General features: G+C 46.1%; 1 protein-coding gene across 1 annotated transcript in view; it reads right to left on the reverse strand.

The window, feature by feature from the left end:
* BTBD18 (BTB domain containing 18) overlaps window positions 1-18,913 on the reverse strand; it is a 122,500-nt gene extending 103,587 nt beyond the window's left edge. Inside the window, exon 1 of the mRNA XM_086953791.1 lies at window positions 18,814-18,913. The gene's annotated coding sequence lies outside the window, so the exon portion shown is untranslated. The remainder of the gene's footprint in view (window positions 1-18,813) is intronic.
* Between the last annotated feature and the right edge of the window lie 591 nt (window positions 18,914-19,504).

The following is a 19,504-nucleotide window of genomic DNA, read 5'->3' on the forward strand; positions in this document are numbered from 1 at the left end:
CAGGAGTCGTCCCAGGCGGAGGGCGAGGAGCCCAGGATGAGGACTTCCGTCTTGTCTGAGTTCAGTTTCAGGCGGCTGGTCGTCATCCACTCGGCTACGTCTTTCATCCCTTTGTGAAGGTTGGCTCTGGCGGCGGCGGGGTCGTTGGTCAGGGAGAGGATCAGCTGGGTGTCGTCAGCGTAGGAGATGATGTTGAGGTTGTGTTGGCATGCGATGGCCGCGAGGGGGCTCATGTAGACGTTGAAGAGGGTGGGGCTCAGCGAGGATCCTTGAGGGACGCCACAGATGACTTCGGTGGCCTCTGACTTGTACGGTGGTAGACGGACTTTCTGTGTTCTTCCGTCGAGGAAGGAGATGATCCATTCCAGTGCCTTCTCCTGGATTCCGACGTTGCTGAGGCGCTGCACTAGGGTGCGGTGGCAGACAGTGTCGAATGCCGCGGAGAGGTCTAGGAGGATGAGGGCCGCTGTTTCTCCGTTGTCCATCAGGGCTCGGATGTCATCGGTGGCAGCGATGAGGGCGGTCTCGGTGCTGTGGTTGGCTCGGAAGCCAGACTGTGAGGGGTCGAGGGATCCATTCGTCTCGAGGAAGGCGGCCAGCTGTTTGTTGACGGTCTTCTCGATGACTTTGGCTGGAAACGGGAGGAGCGAGATGGGGCGGTAATTCTTGAGTTCGGTGGGGTCCGCTGTTGGTTTCTTTAGTAGAGCGCTGAGTTCGGCGTGCTTCCAGCTCTCCGGGAAGGTGGCGGTGTCGAAGGAGGTGTTGATGATGTCCCGCAGGTGGGGTGTGATGACAGCGTAGGCCTTGTTGAAGACGTGGTGAAGGCAGGGGTCGGTCGGAGATCCGGAGTGGATGGAGTTCATCATGCGGACGGTGTCTTCGGTGCTGATCGGAGTCCAGGCGCGGAGGGTGGTGGTGGAGGGCGGTGGTTCGGTCGTGGCGTGCGTCGGTTGAGTGCTGAAGCTGTTGTGTATGTCCGCGATCTTGTTGTGGAAGTAGGAGGCGAGGGAGTTGCAGAGGTCTTGCGATGGGGTGATGTCGTTGTTTACGGCGTTGGGGTTGGAGAGCTCTTTCACGATGTTGAAGAGTTCCTTGCAGTTGTGTGCGTTGTTGTCCAGCCGGTCCTTGAATGCAGTTTTCTTGGTGGCGCGGATCAGTTGGTGGTGCTTCCGGGTGGCGAGCTTGAGGGTGGTCATGTTGTCCGGTGTTGGTTCCCTTCTCCAGGCTTTCTCGAGGGCTCGGCAGTTCTTCTTGGAGCTCTTGAGTTCGTCGGTGAACCATGGGGCCTTCTTGCTGCCGGGTCTGCTGGGCGGGGTCCTCAGTGGGGCGAGTTCGTCCGCGCAGTTGCTGATCCACTTCGTGAGGTTGTCCGCGGCCTTGCTGGGGTTCGCTGAGCTGGCGGGAGGGTGCTGGCTCAGGGAAGCGGCGAGCTGGTCGGCTGTGATCTTGTTCCAGCATCTTCGAGCAACCTGTTGCTGGTGGTGGTGGATCGTCGTTCTTCTGAAGGTGAAGTGGACGCAGCTGTGGTCCATCCAGTGGAGTCCTGTGGCGTGGCTGAAAGTGATGTCTTTGCTGGATGAGAAGACGGCGTCGAGTGTGTGTCCGGCGAGGTGGGTGGGGGTGGACACCAGCTGCTTGAGTCCGAGGTTGGCGAGGTTGTCGAGCAGGGTGATGGTGTTGCGGTCGTTGTTGTTCTCCAGGTGGAAGTTGATGTCCCCCAGGAGGATGTAGTCAGCGGAGGGGAGGGCATGCGGGCTGACGAAGTCGGCGATGTCCTCGCTGAATTGTGTGCGTGGTCCCGGGGGTCGGTAGATCAGGGTGCCTCTGAGGCTGGTCTTCGGGTCGGTGTGGATCTGGAAGTGTAGGTGTTCGGCGGTAGTCAGGGTGTCGTCGGTGTTGGTCGTGATGTGGATGGTGTCCCTGTAGATGATGGCGATGCCTCCTCCAGTCTGGATGTCGCGATCTCTCCGGGTGATCTTGTATCCCTCTGGGATGGCAATGGCGATGTCGGGCGCTGAGGAGTCGTTCATCCAGGTTTCCGTGAGGAAGGCAACATCAGGAGCTGTGGTGTCGAGGAGGTTCCAGAGTTCGATGGGGTGTCTGTGGACGGAGCGGGTGTTGAGCAGGATGCACTTGAGGTGGTTGCTGCTGGTGTTCGGCTTGGCGGGTGCTGGTGCGAGGCAGGTCCGGATGCAGGTGAACTTGCAGGCGTGGCAGCTAAAGGGTCCGTGGGTGCGTCTCGGGGTGGCTCGGTAGCATCCCGGGACTCGGCCGGTGTTGAGCGCGTTTAGGGTGGCGGCGGTGTACGTCCGGCGGGTGGGCTGGGGTCCTCGGGGGCCAGGGGTCCTGGCACTGGGCGCGGTCCAGGCGCGGACGGGCGCAGACGGGCTTACCTTCGGCGCTCAATCGGCGCTCCCGCTGCGCGCGTCCGCTGCGCGGTCGCTGAGGGGGCGACATAAGAGGGGGACGGGAGGGCGGGTCAGCTGGGCTGGGCTAGCGTCAGGGCCAATGGGCCGGTGGTGGGCGGGCCACAGGGGGCTAGCGGCGGGAAAAAGTGGCGAGCGGCCGGCTCTGCAGTGGCTGGGCCGCTCGGGGGCTGGGGGGGGCCACGGCGTCAGGGAGGCTGGCAAGGATGCAAGGAGGCTGGCGATCAGCAGGCGTGGGGAGCAAGGGGGTGACCCGGCCTTGAGAAAGGCACAGCGGTCACTCCCGCGGTCAACCAGGCTCTCCCCTTAAGAGGGGGACGGGAGGGCGGGTCAGCTGGGCTGGGCTAGCGTCAGGGCCAATGGGCCGGTGGTGGGTGGGGCCACAGGGGGCTAGCGGCGGGAAAAAGTGGCGAGCGGCCGGCTCTGCAGTGGCTGGGCCGCTCGGGGGGCTGGGGGGGCGACGGCGTCAGGGAGGCTGGCAAGGATGCAAGGAGGCTGGCGATCAGCAGGCGTGGGGAGCAAGGGGGTGACCCGGCCTTGAGAAAGGCACAGTGGTCACATATGACTAATTAATGAGTACACTCGTAACTAGTAACATATGACTAATTAATGAGTACACTCTCCAGAGGTACACTTCACCTCGCCCATCGACGCACAAGGTTTAATCCCCAACGTTATCCTCATACTTAACAATGGGTAACACACGTACATAGACTGTATAAATACAGCACCTCTTGCTATCAGTATGCAAGAGGGACCCGAGACTTCAAGGCCGACACGCTGACAAGAGACGCTGCAGCTCCGACATGACATCGCTCCAGCTGACAGTGGTCTGGCGATCCCTTGCGGGGTGTCGAGCTTAAGTCCAAGTCCCACACTCCCGCTATTCAGGTATGGGGGTTTGACTAAAGGCTAGTGGGATTCTTGGCTCTTAGGCATAGACTATATAGCACCTACTGACATGCTAGGTACACTTAGGTACATCTAGTCAGGCACACTAGGAGTAATAATAAATGCATTCTATGGAGCAGATCTTTGGGGTTATGCACTGAAGGACACCTTTCTAGTACGAGAGAATACCTTCATCAGACAGCTCCTAGGTGTACCTGGTTCCACGCCATTGACCCCTGTACTGTGGGACCTCAATTTTCGACGCACAGATGATTATGCCTCTCTTCGCCCGTTGCTTTACTGGGTCCATCTGTGGTCTACAGAGGAGCTGGTAGACTACAGAGAAGCTCTGAAAGAGATAATGGCTATAAAAAATATCACTTATCTGCCATGGTTAGTGTACGTCGAAAAATGGTTTGGAAAACTGGGCCTGAGTAACTTCTGGTCAGATCCAGATTCCCTCACTAATAGTTCAAAAAAGCTTCTGAAACAAAGGTACTGGGAGTTTATTAGTGACTCAGTGTTAGCCAACCCCAACATAGGGACTCTGACTTCAACATTTTTTGAAGTAAAAATGAATATGCAACTAGAGCCCCCTATGGATGAAATCTACCCCCCGTTGGCTAAAAGTCTATATCTAAAATTCCGGTACAGCATTTTGCAAAGGAGGGACAGGACAATCAAATGGCACTGTAATAAGGGTGCAGACAGGAACACTGATTCAGTTCTATGTGAGCTTTGTGAAATGGGGTTGAAAGAGGATGAGTTTCATGTTCTATTTATATGCCCTGCATATCTTAATGCAAGGAAAAAATGGTTAAAGCCCATATGCAAAATGTTAGGCCTTCGCCACATTGGGGTTGGGCTTAGAATTTTTAAGGGAGACACCTCTCAACCGATGGTGTTCAGCCTGAGCCGTTTCCTCTTATGTGTAGCTTTGATCAGAAAGAGGAAAGGTTTTAAAATTTAATTTTATCTACCATTGTATTGCACTATCGCTGGCTAGAATTGAACGTATAAGTTAGGTGCAGAAGTATAATGAACTGGCTAGCTTAACATGATATTGGTCGCCAAATGATAAAGTGTTGTTGTTTTTAGTGATCCTGGTACTGTTTTATATAGAAAATATTTTATTGTTTTATTCTGTATACTTATTAAGTGATCTCGTTAGATGAGGCAAGCCGACTATGATGAATTGTCTTCCAACCAAAAAAACCATCAGGGAAATGTAATTACGTACTCTGTATTATTTGATACAAGAAAATGTGCTGCTAATTGTACCCAAATTTTATTGTGACTTTGTATCCGCTTGTATTTATTAGTTATATGTATTGCATCTTACAAGGTTTTTTTTAACCGAATAAAGATTGAATTGAAATGCATTCTATATTCATGTATAGGTTCGTGACCGTTGCAAAATGGTAGAACAATACTATTTCTTCTTATTCACTGTACAGCTGGTTCTTTATCTCTGTTACTGTGTTACAGTCGTAACAGCACACTTATTCTACATGAGAAGAACTACTGTACAATAAATTCTTATTGTAAACACGGTCTACTGTTTCTTCTCTGTATCGCTCTGAGAGCAAAAACAAGCAAGCACGAGCGATTGGGTGAAAAGTAATACATTGTTTCTACGAGTATGAGGTTATTGTGTTCTAAAGTTGCAAAAACGAATATCTTTGATAACAGGAGATTCTAGTGGCACTGCGTGCTAGCTAATGCGAACCAAAGGCTAATATATGCTGCGGGGTGTACAGAGTCAGTCTGCCACCAGACCCACAGTATATATTATACGTAATCGTCGTAGGTCCTGCATGACAGGGTACTTTTTGGGGCTACACTACATGGCACCTAACGTGGTCTAATGGCACACAACGTGTCAAACATGGTACCCTACTTTCAAAGCCCAGAGACGTCTGGAGTAGGTGGGAAAAAATCCGCCACAGCTGAGTAGGCGAGATATCCTATGTATTGGCGGTTGGTTAATCAAGCTTGAAAAGAAATTCTCAAAACTGTGCATAAAACCTTTGCATAAAACCCTTCATAAAACTTCCTTGGAAAGTTAGCCTGCGTTCAAAAAACAGAATGGTTGAACAAGAGGAAGATTTAAACCATCTAGCCCAGGGACTTAATAGGTCTGGGGAGGTAGATGCGGATGCAATATGTATTGCACCCAAAGTAAGACAAACACTTACATTCAAACTACTCAAACATGGGTTACAACTCAGAGGAGGTGTAGTAACATTTGTGATAGAGGCACACGAAGAAAACAGAGGTATTCTACTCATGGGTTACATTCCCAGAAGCAGATGCTGTAACAAATACTTTTAATTATTTCACACATGAGGAAGTGCCAGCAGCTTACACTCCGTTTGAGGAGTCTGAGATTCCGCTTACTTTCCAGGAACATATTTTCTGGTTTAATGGTGCCCTACCCCACACAAGAACAAGAGTAAGGCTTGGTCCTTTAGGAAGACCAGGAGCAACATGGCCGATATTAGCAACCTATGCACCACATCCAGACATTGACACAATGCCACAGGATGAACTACTTGTTCAACTCAAAGAGTTTATACAACTCTACAGAAACATGACACACTTTGTCTTAGGGACACTTGCATTCCAACCTACAGTAATCACAACTTCTGCAGCTCGCCACTATCCATGGGCTGTCAATACGTGGTAATGGCCGCGGGGACGGTTAAGGCTATAACGTGCCTCTATAAGCGCATGACTATGGAAGCTTTGACCCCACTGCTAGCTCTGAAGGCGAAATGGGAGACGGATTTAGCGACAGAGATACCTGAAGCGGCGTGGTCTGGTATAGTAGAACGGGCCTGGAAAGGGACGCGCAACGTGAGGTTTCAGCTGGTGCATTTTTACATCCTGCATAGCGCATACCAGACCCCTGACAAACTACATAAGTACTTCCTGACACACTCAGCGGCCTGCCCGCGCTGCCCAGCAGAGATGGCCGATTTCCAACACATGTTCTGGTCCTGCCCAGCACTGGGCTCCTTTTGGCAGGGGATAGTGGAGAGTTTGCGGGAGGTCACGGAGTGGGATTTACAGCCCACAATGGCACACTGCGTCCTACACTGGTTCCCACACACATCAAAGAACAAAATTACTAGTAAGTTCCTGGACCTGGGTCTGCTTTTAGCGAAACGCGCCATAACATCCCAATGGAAGGGGAGCAGGGGTTCCACGGTGGAGAGATGGCGGGCGGAGCTTAATAAGTGGGCCCGCTGTGAGGGGGGGGTACGTCTGCAGCTAGCACTTAGGGCAGGTACTGATGCTGCTCTGGAGCGGGCCCGGGCCTGAGAACGATTGGTTCTGGAACTCACACTTTCGGACTCTGAACGTGAAGGCTCCCCCGCACGTAGTCCTGCTCCTTAGGTACCTTAGCCTAGGTTTGTGATCGTCCAGGTTCTTTCCCATGGATTGCTCCACATCCCACGTGATGACTGCAGTCTCCTTTTGGTTACTCATGAGAGTCTGTCTCGGACCTGCACGACCCGCAATGGATTCTAGCTTGCTCTTGTAGAACTCTGACACGCCTTCGGGGGGGATAGGCGGTGGAGTAGGGGGGGTAGGGGTAGGGGGGTAAGGTATATAGGGGCTTGGGTTGGGGAGTTGGGGGAGGGGGGGATGTTTGGTTTTGTTAGGGGCTTAATAGGCCGGGGGCGGGGGGACCGGGGGAAAAGAAAAGCAGACCTGAGTACTACCTGAGGAACGGTTGTATTTGAGCTTTAATGCACTTGTCAGCTACTAGTGCTCTCCTGTCTAATGCCGCTCGACCTCCGGGGTGTGAGCTAAATGGCCGTGTAAGGCTTTCTTTGGGGACCTGTGTTATGCAAAGGAGGGCAGCTGGATTGATCTACGAACTGGTTGTACAAAATATAACTCTGCAATAAAAATATATTTTAAAAAAAAATCACAACTACTGCAGCTCCTACACAGAGCTCAGGTACTAAAATTACTCCACAAACATTACACACGGTAATGGGCAAAGTGCCCACAAAACGTGAACAAATTCCTTTCTGGGTAGCTCAAAAGATAACCCAGTTAGAAGCAGCATTTCCAAATACAACACCATTTGAAAAACACAGAATGTTAATCTATTTGCCCATTTATTTATTTATTTATTTATTTATAAGTTTATATAGCGCTAGAATCACTCCTACAGGAGTATCTCTGCGCTTTTGACCAGGGATCAGCAGCATATTAACAGTGAGGGGATGAGTTAGACTTCATTTTTAAAAAGAGCTGTTTTTAAAAGTTTGCGGAAAGTCAGATGTTCTTTACATTGCCTTAATGCCAAAGGTAACTTGTTCCACAACTTAGGGCCAGTAACAGACAAGGCTCTGCCTCCATGTCTTACTTTTTTTATGTGGGGGACCACCAGAAGGAGATTACTACTAGATCTAAGAGACCGTACTGGAGCATAAGGAATAAATTTCCGTTCCAGATAGATAGGTCCCTCTGAGTTTAGGCATTTGTGGATCAAACAACATATTTTAAATTTGACCCTCTGTCGTATTGGAAGCCAGTGTAGGCGGTTCAGAAGAGGTTTAGAAGCAGTTCTCGGAGGGGCATTCAGAACTAGGCGAGCCGCCGTGTTCTGGATCACCTGCAGCTTATCCAACACACCCTCATTGGCTGATAAAAGTAAACCGTTACAGTAGTCAATCCGACTGAGGATCAACGCTTGAACAAGCGTTTTCCTTACTGCGTCGGGTAAAAGCGGGAAGACCTTACGGAGAAGTCCAATGGTGTGGAAGCAGATCCCTGATATGTAATTGGTGTGCTGTTTAAATGACAGGTCATGATCGAGTCTGACTCCCAGATTCTTCACAACCTGTTTAGGTTCAGGGACTGCTCCAAGCTCCGACGGCCACCCATGGGGATTACAACACAGTTAGAGGATTGCACCTCTTGGGGTACAGTCTTTGCTGCCATATATACGAGAACTCATGGTATTCCTTAATTAACAGTAATATCAGATGTATTAAGACAAATACAAACCGACTATGGAGCAGAACCTGCCCTAAACTTAGGGATGAAGTTATTAAATGACTACGACCAGCTGTCACCCATAATACTAGATAATATTAAAAGGGAAGCAGCATCTGTGGCAATCCGCCAACGCCTAAGGGAGGTCGACCCATTCATTCACAAGGCTGAACTACCCAAAATAATTGAAACTGCATACGCAGAACTAGGCAGAGATAATTTGGGGGGGGGGGGGAGCATTACAACCTCAATTACAGGGCAGTCCTGAGAAGGACACTGTTAAACAAACACATACTTCTTCTAAAAAGAAGTGGGATAAAAAAAGAAAACACCAAAGACAAGAGATCTCAATCCCGAGGTAGGTCTCCCCCACAGGAGCCCTCTGAAAAGAGTTACAACCTTAGGAATAGGGATAATATTAGGAAACCTGACAGGTATCAGGATACTGATACAAGTTCCTCTAGTTCCTTTCGGGGCTCGAAAAAAGGCTCCAAAAGAGAAGGACGGTCAGAACACAGAGAGGAGCGCACACAGTCCAGAGACAAGCAGCGCGCTCAAGACTTTACTTCTAAAAAAGAAGATAAGCAAAATCCAAAACCACAATTTAAGAAAAAGAAAGTTGCTGGTCTGAAAATCAGACATGCCCAGAGTTCTGAGGACACAACTTCTGAACGAGGAATGGCCTCTGACTATGCTAGACAGCACGGCAGAAGTAACAATAGCTCACCTGAAGGAATTTCTGGTGACAGCTGAGTTTAATGATTACATCACAATGGAAACACCAGACACCAGGGTGAGCGCCCCACACAAGTTATATGAAATGACAATCCGGTTGAAGGGGGACAAGCCCGGAAAGTAAAAGCTCTATTTTGGAAGAACTTATCATCTGGTTATGACATCCTGTATGCAGAACAAGATTGGCTGCCTGCATTCATTATAGAGTGCCCCAGGGGAGAAAGTATAATTTTTCCTGCATTTTACAACTATGTTCCCGTTCACTTAAAACATGCTTATGCACAGGAGTGGGCAGTAGCCCAAGCTCCAGCACTGTATTAAAATCACGCAGGGTGGGATGAGAACTCAACCTACCACGTGATCCAGTCAAAAGCTTAGAGGCAATATTCTATAAAGCAAGAAGCTAAAAGACAGGTCAGGGAAATCTTAGATCAACTTGAATACCAGGGGGTAATTGAAAAATATACCTCTCCAATGAAGTATCCTTTGTTTCCTGTCTTTAAACCTGACAATACATATCATCTAGTTTTAGATTACAGACATCTAAACTCATGCACAAAGACATTTGCTGTCCAAAATGCACATATTGCCTCATTAATGTATAACATTGTGCGCAAAAAATACAACACCACTCGATATCTCAAATGGATTTTTCTGCCAAACTATAGCACCTGAAAGCAGGTATTTGACCGCCTTCAGTGCGTTGAGGTCCCTGTGACAATGTTGTCGACTAGCACAAGGGTACAAAAACAGCCCAGGTGTATTTTCAACAAGAGTAACGGAGTTACTTCAAAAATTTGATGAAGAAGCGTTGTCCTATGTGGATATTTATCTGACAGACGACGACTTAGAGAGGCTCTTGACCAGGGTAAGCACCATTAAGATGGGATTTGCCGCAGAGGGCTACAAGTTCAACTTTAAAAAATCGAGAATAGCCCACCTCAATGCCCTATTTTTGGGATATGAGCTGTCAAGTGAAGGCAAAAGTGTGGCAGCTAACTTTTTAGAAAAGTGTGCGCTGCTCCAGCCTACAAAATCTTTAAAAAAATTACAATCAATATTAGGATTTCTAAATTTGGGCAGGACGTACATTTTAGATTATGCAGAAAGGGTAAAACCTTTCTATGAATTAATAAAACCTGACTTTTCAGACAGAGATTGGACACAAGAACATACTAATATTCTTAGTTTACTCCAGGAAGACATGATTGCTCCCAAACACGCGTAAACGAACGCCACTTAGTGATCCGAATCATAGCGGGTAAACTTATTTAACCTTTAATGAAGGACAAACAGTACCAATCACATACAAATCACACCTGTACACAAATGCAGAAATGCGTTTCACTTCAACAGAAAAAATCCTGACAGCAGTTCAGACAGCGGTAGCAAGAGAAAAAGCACTCGCTCAGGGGAAACGCATTATTGTCGTAACTCCAGTACCAGCTTCAGAAGCTGGTACAAAGGCCAGCATCCCAAATGCGAAAGCGTTACATCTCAGGTGGATACAATGCGCAAATTCTCTAACCGCAACAGACGTTGAATACAGATTTGATCCCAGTTTAAAAACACAGGCTTTCCTGCAATATGAACAAGAATTTCCTCTACCTAATGAAATCTTGCCTCTAGGTCAGAATGAATATATAATATACACTGAAGGATCTGAGCAACTGGCCATAGGGTGAACGCAACAATATTTTTCAGCGTGTGCAATCTTAAAAAGTTGCATGCATGATGGCAAGTTCCATCCTAGTTGCACAAAAACGCAATCTCTAGGAGACTGCACGGCTCAGTTGGCAGAATTAAAAGCACTTATACTGGCACTTGTAAATAAGGATCGAGAATTCCCCACATTAATCGTGTGTGATTCCTTTTATTGTATACAGTCGTACAATGAATACTTACAACATTGGGAGCAGAACAGGTTTTAAGATGCAAAAGGTGGCACAATAAAGCACAACATGCTATGGGAACAGGTAGCGGAAGTGAAATCGGAACTACCAAGGACTCATGTGATCCATACACTAAGTCATCAACGTGATGGTGTGCACGTTGAAGGGAATTCATTGGCTGATGAAGCCGCAAAGGGGGCTGTTCACATGGCTTCCGTAGCTGTGCTGACTCGTTCAAAAACGAGAATAGACAGAGATATTATGATAGCAGTCATCACTTCACGCAAAGGCAGCACAGCAGTACCTAAAACATTTCCACTCAAATACTCCTACAAGTTAGATGCACAAAAATTCCAAATGCTCAGATTCCTGGAGTGGGGGATAGAGTAATACCAAATATGGATTGTAGGCAAGGGTTAATACTAGGTTGCACACGTGGGTTTGGGCTCCGCGCACACAGGCGTAAATGTGACTATTTATTGAAACAGCGCTATTGGTGGCCAGGGTTAACTAAGCAAACTAAAGACTGTCTTGAAATGCGACATCTGCCAGGAGATAAAAGGCTCCACCGTTGCACGCCCGGCACAGACACCATTACTGAAGTCAGGCAAACCTCTTGCATGTGTGTACTTGGATCACTGCGGCCCCTTACAAACGGACGGGGCTTACAGATATATCATGGTAGCAGTGGATTCCTGCTCAAGATTCCTATGGGTATGGCCTCAGCGTTCTGCTGACACTCAAACTGTTATAAAAGATTTGTGAGTCTTTATCGGTACATACGCAGTTAGCACCTTACACTCTGGCCGCGGCCCTGCAATTAGCTAGCGGGCTTACAAAGAGGCTATGGAAGGAATGGGCGTGCATTGTGGTTCTCATCTCCGTATCATCCGGAGGGAAATTGTGTTGTGGAGAGAAAAAACCACGACTTAAACCAGGCTTTAACAGCTAGGGTATTAGGCAAGGGCGGTAGTTGGGACACACACCTTTATGGGGTTCAGCAGGCATTAAATAACCAGCCAAGAAGCTCTCTAGGGGAAGTCACTCCATATGAGGTCCTCTTTGGAACACAAATGTGGGTATCTGATCTTGATTGTGAAGGCACAGTGGCGGATGAAAAACCATTTGATATCCATGATCGTTTGGCTGTTTTACAGGATCTAAATGAACCCAGGACTAAACAAAGCAAAGTCCATCTAAAGCAGACCGCCACTGAAGAAGTGAAGGTAGTCTCATGCAAGACTTGCCTGGATCCAAAATGTTAGGGATCTGGTCAGAGAGAAAATTGCGGATAAATAGGAATTTGGACACTCTTACAGAAAACCTGCACCAGTCCATGCAGTACACGGAACAAGAACTGTGCTGCTACTGCCTCTTGCCAGAAAAAAGGAGAAAAGATTTGTCTCAATTGACTTAATCAAACCAACACTATGTGGACGAAACTAAACAGTAGGCGGAATGGACTCCGATGTAGCAGACATCCTCCTCTAGCGACAATCCAAGAAGTTCATACAGAAAGACTCAGCACATTTGAAGAGCAACCTGTAAGGAATGAAGGACTGAGCAACAATGCTATGGAACTTGTTCCACTTGAACCGACATTCAAATTGTAGATGAAAATCAGAATAATTAACAAATTGCAATTCGACCAAATACAAACATCTACATCAACTTGCCTCATCGAGAGGATAATAACATTTCAACCAGTCCTGTTGTAATTCCTACAATTGATCGAACAGCATCTGGCTGTTTCATTAACTTTGATACGTTTTCACTGGATCCGAGCGAGCCGGAAACGACGCCAGCCAAAACACCATTCAAGCAAGAATTAAATAACTTTCTTCTCTTTCTTCAAAATACATACCTGGTATCACCTTGGATTGCACTCTGGGTAATTTCTGGGATAATGTTTTTTCTTTTATGGCTAGGTTTAGTATTGACTTTTAGTATGCTTATTAATGGACATTATCTTCACCAAGATTCCACATCCCGAAAGGTCAACATCCTCCTGAAGCCACACTCATCGTCACATCGTGAACTAAGAGACATCACAGCTGTTCCTATAACCGATGGTATAGTATGGGACAAAGTTGATTTTAACATATTCGGACCGACAGAACTTTTAAAAATAAATCATGTATTTAAAATCTCATTAAGTGATTTCATTACTTCCAGTACATTTTCTGATGATTGAGACACTGAAACAGTTCATAACATGTTATCTGATCTGGAAAAAACTGCTGCATTTTCTAATATTGAAATGTTGGAGGGTTAATCAGACTATGACAAATTGTATTGTTATCAACACTTTGGTCTGCACAAATCCATTGCACCTAGGAATGTATTTGAATACCATCAGTGGGAACATTGCCAAACACCACCAAAGAGTAGTTCACAAATATTTGTACAAAAATGTGCATACTTTTCAGGGTTTAACACCACAGATCCAGCCTAATTTTATTATAAGGTTGCACCATCATCATCATCACTGAAAATTATGTTAACCAATACTAAAAAGATTTATTCTGCTTCCTTTTTGGCCCAATTGTCTGAACAGGGTTTCAACCTATGGAAAGACGAAATTGACACAAAATCGATTTGGGGTACAAAGGGCTGGCAAGTCCAGGGTACAGAGGCACTATTTATAGCATGCCTCATTCCCCATCAGATGATTTTCTTTAAATGATACTGTGCAACAGACATCCTGTCTTAGAATAGCCAAGAAAAAGGACCTGAACACACCAACATTTCCTACACCATCATAGGGGTGGCAGAATTATTCTACAAAGGAAAGGGCACTATTTGATGACATACTAAAGTACAATAGATCAGACCCCAATTGGAAGGAGTGGGTGGTTTGGCCCTTAGACACAAACACATGTCATAAACATGTTCTGCACATCATCGAGGGACTTAGTTTACATAGGCCAGATCCACGATATGTACATAGAGAACATGCAGGGTTAGTGACATCCTATAGTGTTGGGAAGTTGTGCCTACAATGGCTAGAGACCTCAACACTTGCAAAAGAGAAACACCACTTAGCTTTACTCACACAAGACATGGATCTTAGGGATGTTTTACTAAGACCTAGGAAACAACGTCAAAAACATTTCATATATGCAGGCATTTATGCTGCCTATAATGAAATCTGGAAGATTTCACAACAAGAAGCCGCAGAGAAAATATGGGAAATAGACAGTATTAACTTAGAAAAAGCTTTTGCTGTAGTGGATAATGGGTTAACAACTTTGACCTCCAGAGTATATTCATTGGGCAACATTGTATCTTCTGCTATAGACATATTGGAACGGGATTTGGCAATATTACAACACGGCCAATTTCAGTTACGTTCTATTACATTATTAAGCTGGGCGCTAAAATCCTTGTGTGCATGCTTTGTGCCTAAGCATTTCATAAACAGCACGTCTCTGTTTTCAGAATACAATCTAACTGATACACAGATAGATATGGCACAAAGGGGAGCTAATATACAATACTGCAAATTGAAAAACTAGACAGGCTACTATTTACAGTAGCTGAATTTCCATCGACTGAGTGGCTAATCCATGGCCAAATAACTCTCCCGGTCACTACATTTCAGTTTCACTATTGCCTTGAGCAAAGGCAGGCAGGCAGATATGAAAGGTTGGGTAAAGAACACATTGGGAAATCCTGGGATTTACCATATAGATTTTGATGCCGGAGTGGGGATCGAGAAGTGTTTCTTAGTCGTACCAACTGCAAGAACGCTTTAAGCGGTTCTCTCATATGCCAAGACATTGTTTTGCAAGGAGTCTGTAATGGTTCAGTTTCGAATCTGTCTTGCCACATGAAAGAAACATCAGCTGCTGTGATAACGCCAGTGTTCGAGTTACTTTCGATTTGGGAGTTACTTGATGTTGAAAGATCAAGGTTGTTGTGGCATGCTTCCAGGCATTGCATATCTGGTCACCGTGAACACCAGGGTTACTGGCTGTATGCAAGTATTGTTTCCTCCGACAAATACAGCCAGGGAGGCGCTAGTATGGCCTTCACTGAATGTTTCGTTGATACAGCTTGATGCTTTGAGCAGAATGAAAGCCATGCTTTTACAGCAAACTGTGCCGTTAACCTCCGCTCGAGAAACCTTTGAACTGCAAATTGCAAGGACCTCGACAGAGATACAGGCACTAATCCGCACCAACTGCCCCCTACAGTTCATAGAAATGGTGGGATATATCTGTAATATGTCTGATACAAGAGGCATTATACACCTATTTAAGACCATAGGGTCCGGATTCCTTAGCACTTTCCAAACAATCCACGGAGTTATACCTAACTTCATACACTCCGCTATTGGGAGCATTTTCGTATTCTACCTCTGATACTGCTTGCTGTAGCTGGAATCCTGATTGTCGTTTACCTGCTTCGCAATGGAGGGACCATCTGCCAGCGAGATTGCAAGAGCTCTCCTGGAAAGATATTACCGTGAGCGCAAGGTACAGCATCTGGGTGCACCTCGCCTATGGGAACTAAGTGCTTCTTGGTTCCTATCCTTCAGACCAGTCTTTGACAACTGCTTTGTACCTGTCTTCCGATGCCTGTTCTGCAGAAGCGAATGTGAGTTGGACATCTGTCTGACACCTCTGACGGAGACGCTAGCGGACTTAGACTCCAGGATGGAACCACTGCGGTCCCATGCTCGACTCTGTCCCCAGCGTATTCCCATCTTGACACATGCCTTCCTTGAGGAATCGCAGGTGCTTTTTTCGACTGAATTAAATTTCAGCTCCACCATTGTCACCGAGGTTTCGAATTCAGCGTTGGAAGCCCACATGCAAGCTGTTGGCAACGAGGAGTTACATCTATGCACACTTGACATGCTATGTGAGGTACTACAATGTTTGTCCCCTACGACAGCAGGCAGCGACAATGTTATGTCTCCCAGCCAGGACATTTAATCTAAATCTGTCTCACCATGTGCTGGGAACAAATATGGAACTTTTCCTTTCCCTTCGTGTACTCTCGAAAGATTTTTTTTTCAAATTGACACTTTCTATCTCAGTGCATGGCCTTCTAAGTACGCTTACAGTAGTTCAACTTGTATGATCGAACTCATTTAAAACAGTGATTTGCAGAACTTTACAACAATGTCAAACATTACTAAAGAACATTTTTCCTCGTTCTTTAAACTGTTTTTAAATGCAAATGTTAAAGTTTTTTAACATTCTAAATGACTGCTTGATACATTTATGCACTGACACTTATCAATATGTATTTTGAAAATGTTTATTATTATTGTTAAGTATTAGGTGGAGTGTGTGTTATATTTCATATCGATACCCTAATATAGGTCCAGGGAACATCGTACATTTTCCCTACATCAGCTCCCGTCACTTCATATGAACGGGCCTTATAAGGACATAACTCCAAATAAGGAAAGACTGCCTTGCTTGTATGGACATAACGTCTTTTAAGGTCTGCAGCCTTTTATAGACTAAACCTTTCACCTAGTTCATAACGAGGGTGGGTTCTACCCGATCGATACTGCTAAGACGTCATCCTTAGCACATATGAATAATTAATGAGTACACTCTGCAGGAGGTACACTTCACCTCTCCCATCGACGCACAAGGTTTAATCCCCAGCATCATCCTCATACTGAACAATGGGTAACGCACGTACATAGACTGTATAAATACAGCACCTCTTGCTATCAGAAAGCAGGTGGGACCCAAGACTTCAAGACCGACACACTGACCAGAGGCGCTGCAGCGTAAACATGACATCGCTCCAGCTGACAGTGGTCTGACGATCACTTGCGGGGTGTCCAGCTCAAGTCCAGGACGAAGTCCCACACTCTCACTATTCAGGTATGGGGGTGTGACTAAAGCCTAGCGGGATTCTTGGCTCTTAGGCTAGATAGCACCTACTCACATGCTAGGTACACTAAGGTACATCTAGTCAGGCATCTTTGGAGTACGCACTTTATTTTAAAAATGCATTCTATATTCATGTATAGGTTCATGACCGTTGCAAAATGGTGGAACAACACTATTTCTTCTTATTCACTGTGCTTGCTAGTTCTATATCTCTGTTACAGTAGTAACAGCGAACTTATTCTACATGAGGAGAACTACTGTACAATAAATTCTTATTGTAAATACGTTAAACTGTTTCTTCTCTGTATCTCTCTGAGAGCAAAAAACACGCAAACGCGATTGACTGGGTGAAAAGTAATATATAGTTTCCACAAGTCTGAGGTTATTGTGTTCTAAAGTTGCAAAAACTAATCTCTCTGATAACAGGAGATTCTAGTGGCACTGCGAGCTAGCTAATGCGAACCTCAGGCTAATATATGCAGCAGGGGTGTACAGAGTCAGTCTGCCACCAGACCCACAGTATATATTATATGTAATCGTCGTAGGTCCTGCATGACAGGGTACTTTTTGGGACTACACTACACTGGCTTGACCGAAGGCAAGAAGGAGCTGGGAAAAGTGCTGTGCTTTTGGAGTAGGAAGCATCCTGTAATGAACACTTGTGGGTAGTGTACAGGAACTTTTAAGGACTGGCCATATAGAAAGGAAAAGCCAAGTGGATTGGAACGATTACCTTAAAACACTATCACTTTGCAGTGACTGATCCAATGTTTGTCATTTTAGCCTTGCATCAATCATGAAATACTTTCCAAATTCATGAATCTGACCTGGCAGCTTCTCCAAGTAGTTTCTTGCTCCTAGTGTAGCGCTTGTAGCAGCTAATGCACATTCGCTGAAGTTGACTTCCGTCTCAGTCCTGTGCTACTGAGGGCAAGTGACTGTCTTAGAGAAACAGTGTTTAACTGACTAGGAGATGGAATTGTGAACTGGTGGGAATATGCCTCATTGAGCATCCCGGCTTCTCACAGAGACACTATGGTCCATTGACCCATCCAGCATACTTCTGTGCAGTATTTTATCTCTATCCAACCTTCTCATTCATGCCATGCATCATAACCCCTCGGCTGCTCTTCAACAGTTCAAAGGTGCATTGCACAGCAATGTCTAGATCATTGTTACTTCTCCTCACTGCAGCCCTGGATACACTGAGTCACAGCATAACCCACCCACGGTTTGAATTGGTCGAACACAAGGTTACCACAATCGTACCTCTGCAAGGAGAACACCTTCTGCACTAAGGAATGAAGCCACAACTTAAAGGACTAACTTGCTTTCAGTCCTTCTCCTCATTTTGAATCTTGGTGTAGAAACAAAGTTGGGGAGACACTGGGTGCCAGAATTAGAGAGGGATGGAAGAGAGAGGTCAAAAGAAGAAAGAGCAGGGGATGGTGAAGCAGGTGGAGAAAAGGTAAACTGAGAGACTAGAAATAAAAGCTTTTGCTGGATAAGGGAGAGAAAGGTGGTGGGGAGAGGAGCAAAGGTGAGGAGAAAGTAAAAAAGTGGTAGGTAGGGAGAGGCAAAGTGGTAAATGAAGCACAAAAAAAGAAAGAAAAGTAGTCCCAGGATTTGATGGAAACAGGAACGGGTGAGACTTGGAGCAAGAAAAATGGACAGGCAAGTACAAGGAACACACATTGGATGAAGACTGACGGAGAGAGAATGTGGAAAGAGATACTGACGAAAGGAAATTAAGGCATGAGACAGAGTTAAAAGAGAGGGAAGGAACCGAAAATAACAAGAAACAGTGAGAGCAAGCTACGTGAGAGAGTAACAGGGAAAGCAGAAAGGAGATGGAGAAAAGGGTGATAAGAAGTACTGAGAACAGAAGGAGAGACAGAACCCAGAGGAAGAAAGGACTGGGGTAAGAGTGAAAGAAAGGCGGGATGGACAGGGAGTCAAGGAGACTGCACACAGAAGGAGGTTCACCTGACATCTTGTGGGAGAGCCTTCAGTTGATTAAATATAGTTGATAGAAGTAGTTCTCCCACGTGTACTTGGAGGCTGGATATTCAAAAGAGCAGTTACTAAACAAAAAAGAAAAAGAAACCCAATTACTAACTTTTTATTAACTACAATAACTCTAGAATGCACTAATAAACACATACTTCAAAATATGTTTTCCGAGAGGTTGCATTCATACCTAGATGACAAGGATGGAGCCTAGCACAACAAGTGGGAGGATGCTTGTCCCAAGACCTCTGCACCAACCATGAGAAGAAAGCAACCAAACAGACTGCCTGCAGCTCTCCCAACATGTGCCATCGGGCAGGGATGCATTGGAGAGGTGGTAGACCCTGCGGGGCGAGAGTAGGTGGAACCACCTAAGAGACTCCTGGAGTGATGCATACCTGGATTATATCTTGGGTGGATAAAAAGTTGCTAGCAGGGATCAGGAGGGTAGAATATGCAGCTTCACAATATTAGCCAAAGCATCTCTCATTATTTCATTATACTATAAACCTTTCATGAAAAAGCAATATTATGGAGGCTGTCAATGTAGTTCTTCGGGGGCGCTTTGTAGCCAAAGCTGTGACTGAATAAGATGAGTGAAGCACATTGCACTGTTGACAAAGCGGAGAGGACACCCCTGAGAGACTGAGGAGTCACATACACACAG

The sequence above is a fragment of the Lissotriton vulgaris genome, chromosome 1_2 (assembly GCF_964263255.1).
Source record: "Lissotriton vulgaris chromosome 1_2, aLisVul1.2, whole genome shotgun sequence".
Classification (NCBI taxonomy): domain Eukaryota; kingdom Metazoa; phylum Chordata; class Amphibia; order Caudata; family Salamandridae; genus Lissotriton; species Lissotriton vulgaris.